Source organism: Mastomys coucha, unplaced genomic scaffold, assembly GCF_008632895.1.
Source record: "Mastomys coucha isolate ucsf_1 unplaced genomic scaffold, UCSF_Mcou_1 pScaffold18, whole genome shotgun sequence".
Classification (NCBI taxonomy): domain Eukaryota; kingdom Metazoa; phylum Chordata; class Mammalia; order Rodentia; family Muridae; genus Mastomys; species Mastomys coucha.
This window is the reverse complement of record NW_022196900.1, coordinates 4109704-4117070: the sequence shown is the minus strand read 5'-3', so window position 1 is coordinate 4117070 and position 7367 is coordinate 4109704. Positions and strand designations below refer to the sequence as shown.

The following is a 7367-nucleotide window of genomic DNA, read 5'->3' as shown; positions in this document are numbered from 1 at the left end:
AGGAGCAAGATTAGTACAAAGAAATGAGAATGCCATAGACCAAGAGATAGTCTGGTTTTGGCTCTGCACTTTCTCAACATTCCTGTGGTCTACCTATGCCCACAGAGTGGCTCTGTTTGGCTAGTGCATCTTTTTTTTTTTTTAATTTTTAATTTGAAAGTACTAAGTGGAGCAAGTACTCTAGCTTCTCAAAAGCCCACTTACCAAGATCATGACCCTTGAAATAGAAGGACATCTTTATTCTTACTGAGGGGTAGATTCTTGCTTAAGGGCCTACAATGGATATAAACCATATTACCAAGAAAATATTCTTTATTTATCTCCAAATTCCTAATGCCTGGTACAAGGTCTCACCATACATAGAGCCTGGCACACAATAAGACATTGGTGCCATGGAAAGAATGAGGAATGGATGGTATAGCTGGATTAAAATCCTAGTCTCCTACTTTTTCTGATCTACCTGTGTTTCTATGATAATATGAAAACTTCAAAGTCCAAGTTTCCTTGTAGACTGATGACCAACAACCTGTTTCAATTGTAAAACTAAGTTGGAAATTTCTTCTTAATAACATTTATTCATAATTTCCTGAAACTTATTTAAAACAAAAATTACCAGGCTGCCAGGTAGCTAGTATCTGTCCAGCATATGAGGCTGGTGAAGAGAAGTCCCAGTGCTGCTGTGATGGGCGCTGTGGCGATGGGTGATGGGCTCTGAGGTGATTGGCTCTGTGGTGATTGATGGGCACTGTGGTGATGGGTCTGTGGTGATGGGCACTGTGGTAATTGATGGGTGCTGTGGTCATGGGCGCTGTGGTGGTGGGCTCTGAGGTGATGGGCTCTGTGGTGATTAATGGGCTCTGTGGTGATTGATGGGCACTGTGGTGATGGGTCTGTGGTGATGGACGCTGTGGTGATTGATGGGTGCTGTGGTGATGGGTGTTGTGGTGATAGGTCTGTGGTGATGGGCTCTGTGGTGATGGGCTCTGTGGTGACTGATGGGCTGTGTGGTGATTGATGGGCACTGTGGTGATGGGAACTGTGATGATTGATGGGTGCTGTGGTGATGGGCGTTGTGGTGATGGGTCTGTGGTGATGGGCGCTGTGGTGATTGATGGGTGCTGTGGTGATGGGCGCTGTGGTGATTGATGGGTGCTGTGGTGATGGGTGCTGTGGTGATAGGTCTGTGGTGATGGGCTCTGTGGTGATGGGCTCTGTGGTGATGGGCTCTGTGGTGATGGGCTCTGTGGTGATAGGCTCTGAGGTGATGGGCTCTGAGGTGATTGGCTCTGTGGTGATTGATGGTCGCTGTGGTGATGGGCTCTGTTTGTTGTGATGGGCTCTGTGGTGATGGACTCTCACTTGATCTGCTTCTATTTGCCCTTCCAGCAAGAAAAGCTTCCCTGATCCTTGTGTTGGTGTTCTCCCAACAGAAATATAATGTGAACCACATGTATATTTTAAGTTCCCTAGCAGACATATAAAATAGTAAAAAGAAGCATGTAAAATTAACCTAAATATGTGTTATTAACCCCAAATCCAAAATATTATTGTAATATGTAATCAATATAAAATCATTAGTTGTGCCGGGCAGTGGTGGCACATGCCTTTAATCCCAGCACTTGGGAGGCAGAGGCAGGCAGATTTCTAAGTTTGAGGCCAGCCTGGTCTATGGAGTGAGTTCCAGGACAGCCAGGGCTACACAGAGAAACCATGTCTCGAAAAAAAAAATCATTAATTGTATATTTATATTCTTTTTTATACTAAATCCTTGAATCACATATATTATATCCAGCACATCTCAACTAGCTACTAGGCATAGTAGCACCTGCCTGTAATCCAAGTGTGTGTGTGTGTGTGTGTGTGTGTGTGTGTGAGAGAGAGAGAGAGAGAGAGAGAGAGAGAGAGAGAGAGAGACAGAGAGACAGAGAGACAGAGAGACAGAGAGACAGAGACAGAGAGAGAGAAAGAACAAGTAAGAGAGAGAGAGAGAGAAAGAGAGAGAGAGAGAGAGAGAGAGAATGTATGTGTATACATGTGTCATGGTTCTTGTGGGATTTGGTTCTCCCTTTGTAGGATCTGGGGACCAGATCATTAGGCCATTAAATATGAATGCAAGTGCCTCTCCCTACAGAGCCAACTCACTGGCCCACTCCCCATTCTTGGGAGGTGAAAACAGATGCAAGATTTCAAAGTCATCTTCAGCTATGTAGATATTTCAAGGTCAATCTAAGCTAATGAGACTCTGTTTAAAAAAAAATCAAAGTAGAATAAGCAGTTACATGTGGCCAGTAGCTACCGTATTGGCCAACATGGATCTAGAAATCTGGGTATGGAATGTTCTAAATAGCCTTCAAAACCTGATAGCAAGTGCTCTGTGCAGAGAGCAGTGTCATCTTAGTGACAGCACACTGCTCTGTTATTTTGCTCATCTTTTTAACTTATTTACTTTGATCCTAATTGGAAGTAGCTCATTTCTGTTTGTGGACGGTTCAATCCTCCTTAAGGCTGTAAAGAACCAAAGACCAGCTCCTAAATGCAGAAGAAAAGACCTTTTTCCTCCTCAATCCAACCAGTTCTCAATATCCTGTAGCTCTGTGTAGCTTCTTTCCAACATTCGGGCCAAACTAAAAACAAACATGGTTACTTCAGCAGAAGCTCCCAATTCACATGGAAGGTTTGGAGGCCTTGCATGAATAAGAGTGTATCTCAGTGCAGACTAAAGGGGCAAATGATGATGGCGAAGACTCATTTATTTTGAATTTTTAGTTTATATGACTTTCACTTATTATTATAAAAGCCAAGAAGAATTATTATTTTGATTTCATAGAAGACAGAAACTTAGAGAGGGTACACTTACACTTGAACTAGGTCACTGAAAAAGGGTAGTATTAAGTAAGTTTTCAATTTACAAAGTTAGAGCTCTTTCACTATACACATAAATAGACAAATTACATGCATATGTACACACACTCAAGGCTGGGAAAACTCAGGATGGACATTTATGTTTATATGGTCTTTGCATACATGAAAGGCATATGCACATCAGACAGGACAGTATAGCCTCACACATGTACAGAAGAAAGACTGGAAGGTATACCTAAGTACATGTATAAAGGCATGGAGGGACAGATGATCTCTGTATAAGAATGTACACAGAGGTAGAGATAACTTATATATATGCATATAAGAGGAATAAAAAAGGTTGTCTATATGCAATGTATATATATATATATATAGGAGAGGACATAAGCAGGTAGGTAAGTTATAAATACACATAGACATATCAAGACAGAAACTATGCACACATCCAATGGGATGGAGAGGCTAGTTGTAGACATACAGCAGGGTGCCCAGGAAGAATGGATGGCCCGATTACCAGCACACAAACACATGCATGTGAAGATTCTACTCCCAGTGCTGAGGATGCTGTTATCCACTCATTATAATGACCCCCACCAGCAACTTGGCTCAAGCAGTTACATAATTAATGTAGCTGTTCCATATTCCACCCACAAAAGCTTTGCTTTTGTCCCTGCTTGTCATTCAGAGTCAATCATATATTCAGTATCACTTACCTTGTTGCTGAAACCAAAATAAGGTTAAGGAAATGAAAAGAGGAAAAAAAAATTAAAGCCACAAATTCTCAAGTTTTAGAATGCAAGTGCTGCCTTTAAGAAGTAATCCATTCAGACGCACGCCTCAGACTGATAGAGAAGCCACAGGATGAACTTTCTGAGCCACAGCACAGCCCAGCACAGCCGCCTGCCTAAGCATCAAACAGCCAAGGAGCTATTATTCTCAGTTGCACCCAGCTGGCTGGCTCCTCCGTGCAAAGTTGATGATAGGAACAATGCCTAGCACAGAGATCCCCTCAGAGAAGGCGGGGCGGGAGTCTGGTAGCTGCAAATCTAGGAATCCAGTCTGGTCCACACCTTCCTGCTGAGGGGAGATTCTGAAGACCAGGCTGCTGAAGGCAAGAGCAGCCAAACTTCAACTGGATGTGGAATTCTAACTCAATCCTTTCGGCTTTGAGACTGGGAGGAAAGCAGGGCAGCTCCGGCTTCGCTTCTGCTCCTCCTCCTCTCCAGCTGCTTCCTGCCTGCCTGCACCCTCCCATAGGGCACCAGCCCTCCTCACACGTTGCTGGCACACACCCCCTTCCCAGCACACTCACGCACACACAATCCTGCCAGCAAGCTCACTCACACACCCTTGGTGAGTGTCTCTCCCTATTGCTAAATATAAATCTTACTCTCTCCCCCCTCCCCCATTTTCTTCCTTCTTTCCTCCCTCTCTTTCTTCCTTCTCTATATACTCCTCTCCTGTCTAAGCTATAGATTTAAGAAACATGTGGCACAGAGCCTATACTTTAAGGAGCTCTAAATCTCAGGGGGAACTCAGAATACGGGAAGAAACTGCTAGAGCACAATGCAAAGACAGTTTTCCCTTCCACTAAAATAAGCGCTGGGTTGGTTCACCACATCTGCCATCAGCCTTTAGAGAAGAGAGACTGAAGGACAGAGACAGTTCCCAAATGCAGTTCATACCAAATGGTGCCATTTTCTCCTAGTCCACACCCTCAAACAGTTTCTTTGAACAGCTACTATAAAAAAATTCCTTTTGGCTATGCCAATACAGTTACCAGGGAGGAAGGGAACTGAGTAAATCAAAATGAACTCTCAATTACAGCAGTTAAGACCAAAGGCTACTTTAGAATCCAGAATTCTGAGCTAGGCAATCCAAATTGATAAAATTACATCCATCAAAAGCTGTCTAAGGTGCTTAGTTCTATTTTCATGGTCCCCAATATCCAGCTTGCCTACACCAATAGCAGCTCCATCACTATGGAGATTTTCTAGTTCAATGGTTCTCATGCTGTCCTAATCCCAACAATTCTACAACTCTGGGTAGGATGTACTAGGAAATCAAGTATCTTTATCTTCAAAGAACACTCAAATCGCTTGCTGTAACATAATTTAACCTAGTTTAACCTAGGTATCATTGAAGCTCTGGGACACAGAGAACCAGGTACATGATACATTGCCTTCGTCCACACTGCAGGCACCAAAGATGGGGAAACACTGCTTGCTGTGCCTAGCCCTGAACTATGGTGAGAACCTAGTCACCCTGCTTCTCTTCTGCCTTCCCTGAGCCTGGCACAATTAGAAAAGGCCTTCCTCTTCCTTAGGCCTCAGAGCAAATCTGAGGAGGCAAACTTCATTGATTCAGTATTATATTCCTGTGACAATCCACAGAAGAATCTTGCCCATCTAGTCTAGAAACCAGGTGGCATATGTCAATGGGGACTATCCTAAGATCTGTTACTGTCAAAGCTTTTATTAATTTAATTTTGGCTTTTTGAGGCAGTATCTTACTTTGTAGGTAGGCTAGCCTTGAACTTGCAGTGATCCTCCTGCTTCAGCCTCCTAGTGCTAGGATTACATGTTTCTGAGCCATCATGTCTGGCTTGAAACAAGATTTTAAATCAGTCATGATTTCCATATCTTATCCAAGATCCCAAGGAGAAAGGGCTGGCTTTGGAGCCAACATTTGCCTCCTTGCTGCCTTCTTCCAATAACATTGCTTCCCCCTCAGTCAAGGCAGAAAAATTAGATTCTAAAAGATGCTAAACAAGCCATTTCTTAACCATCCACCTCATTATGTAGCCAGTGCTGACAGCAGTGCGGATACCTCCTAACCCAGTTGGGAGCTGGCTGGAAGACAGAAGAGATAAGGGCTGACAGCACGACTAGAGCCACATCTAAATACAGAGGAAGAAAATAACTTGAAAACTGTCAAATTTCAGTGAAATCACAGCCAATTTACTGTGGAGTTTCCCAGGCTTAAGCCAGGAGAGGTACAGGATTTAACACAAATAGAGGGAAGGCTGATTAAATCAGAAAGCTCTGCAGCCAAGCATAAAGAGTGGTAACTGTCCTTACGAGGTCCAGGCAATCTAAATTGAGGAAAAGCTCACATTATCAAGAACAAGGAAGATTCTCAGAGCCAGGACATTGCAGGACACTATCCTCTTCATGCCCCATTCACCAGCGGGGCTCCAGGGCCTGACCTGGCCAAGACCTCAGGTAATGTTACAAAGGCTAATGCACCCTGTCTTATCCATCTGTCCAAATGCACCCAGCCCATCTCCTGAGAAGCTTTGATTCTGTAGAAAACAATGTCTCATATAATGGGAGATATGTTTAAGACATCAGGAAGTACAACAAAGTTTGGTATCTCCCATTAGAGCCTTCAAATTTCAGGTAAGTGTTCCTGTCTTTGACTATAAACTATTCTTGTGTTAACCGTTGCCCACCTCATGGTTAAGCAAGAGCGAGGAGGATATGATAGTTAATCTTGCCAACTTGATAGAATTTAGAATCATCTAGATGATATTATCTCTGGGCCTGTCTGTGAAGACATTTTTTTGGTGGGAAGACTTACCCTGAATGCCACCATTCCATGGTCTGCAATCCCAGACCACAGTGTCCTCTCTGCCTGCTAGCTGGATGTGACCAGTTGTCCCATGTCCCTACCACCATGCCTTTTGTATTATGTTAAACTGTATCCTCAAGCTGAGTGAAAATAAGTCAATCCTCTAGAAGCTGATTGTTTGGTCAAGTATTTTGTCACAGCAATGGAATAACTGATACAGAGGGTAAGATGTGGTAAAGAGCAGTCAGCATAAGCTCTGGTCACAAAGGGGAGGCTCCTTAGTTATAATCTTACAGGGCTTAGTTTCAGACATCATATGATCACAGAATAATTACATCTCCTCCGGATGGGCATCACATTTCTGTCTCCTTGGCTGTGTGAGAACGGTAGAGCTCCCTTTGTCACAGTGGGACTGACCCTCAACAGTCTTAGGCAGCTTAGAAGATGAGGTCTTTCTTTGAGTAAGAAATAGCACAGTGCCCACCTCAGCTGTTAAATGTCTTCACAGCTAGCCTGCTCAGGAGTTAGCTGGACAGAGCTGGGAAAACAGATTTGGGTTAAGAAGGGAAAGGCACTTGTCTAGAAACTGTGAGATGCTTTCAACAGACATTCTCAAGGTCTGGTTCCCAATTTAAATCTTTGCAGAGATTTTCGCCTAGAGACAGATGAGTCAAGATGGAAATTAAAATGAGACACTGACACTCACACAGAGTTGAAGGAAGGTTCACAGGAGCTCTAAAGAGGAGCTGAATGGATGGCTTAGTCAGAAGACCACCTGGTGCACAAAATCCTCAGCTAAAGTAATCACAGAGCATCACAGGGCTATTGAGAAGGGCCTCACCAAACATAACTCTCCCTCAAAGAACCAGTCTAAATCCCTAAATCCATCTCTAAATCTTGTTTTCTCTTTCTCTCTCTCTCTCTCTCTCTCT

At 43.4% G+C, this 7367-nt stretch overlaps 1 protein-coding gene across 10 annotated transcripts in view; it reads right to left on the bottom strand.

The window, feature by feature from the left end:
* The window catches only part of Unc13b (unc-13 homolog B), a 211220-nt gene that overhangs the window by 51397 nt on the left and 152456 nt on the right, over positions 1–7367 (bottom strand). The window contains exon 1 of one of the 10 annotated variants that reach the window (XM_031377173.1): positions 3576–4273. The exons of the other annotated variants lie outside the window; for them this stretch is intronic. The gene's annotated coding sequence lies outside the window, so the exon portion shown is untranslated. Of the gene's footprint in view, positions 1–3575; positions 4274–7367 lie in introns of those variants that run through there. 10 annotated transcript variants of the gene reach the window in all.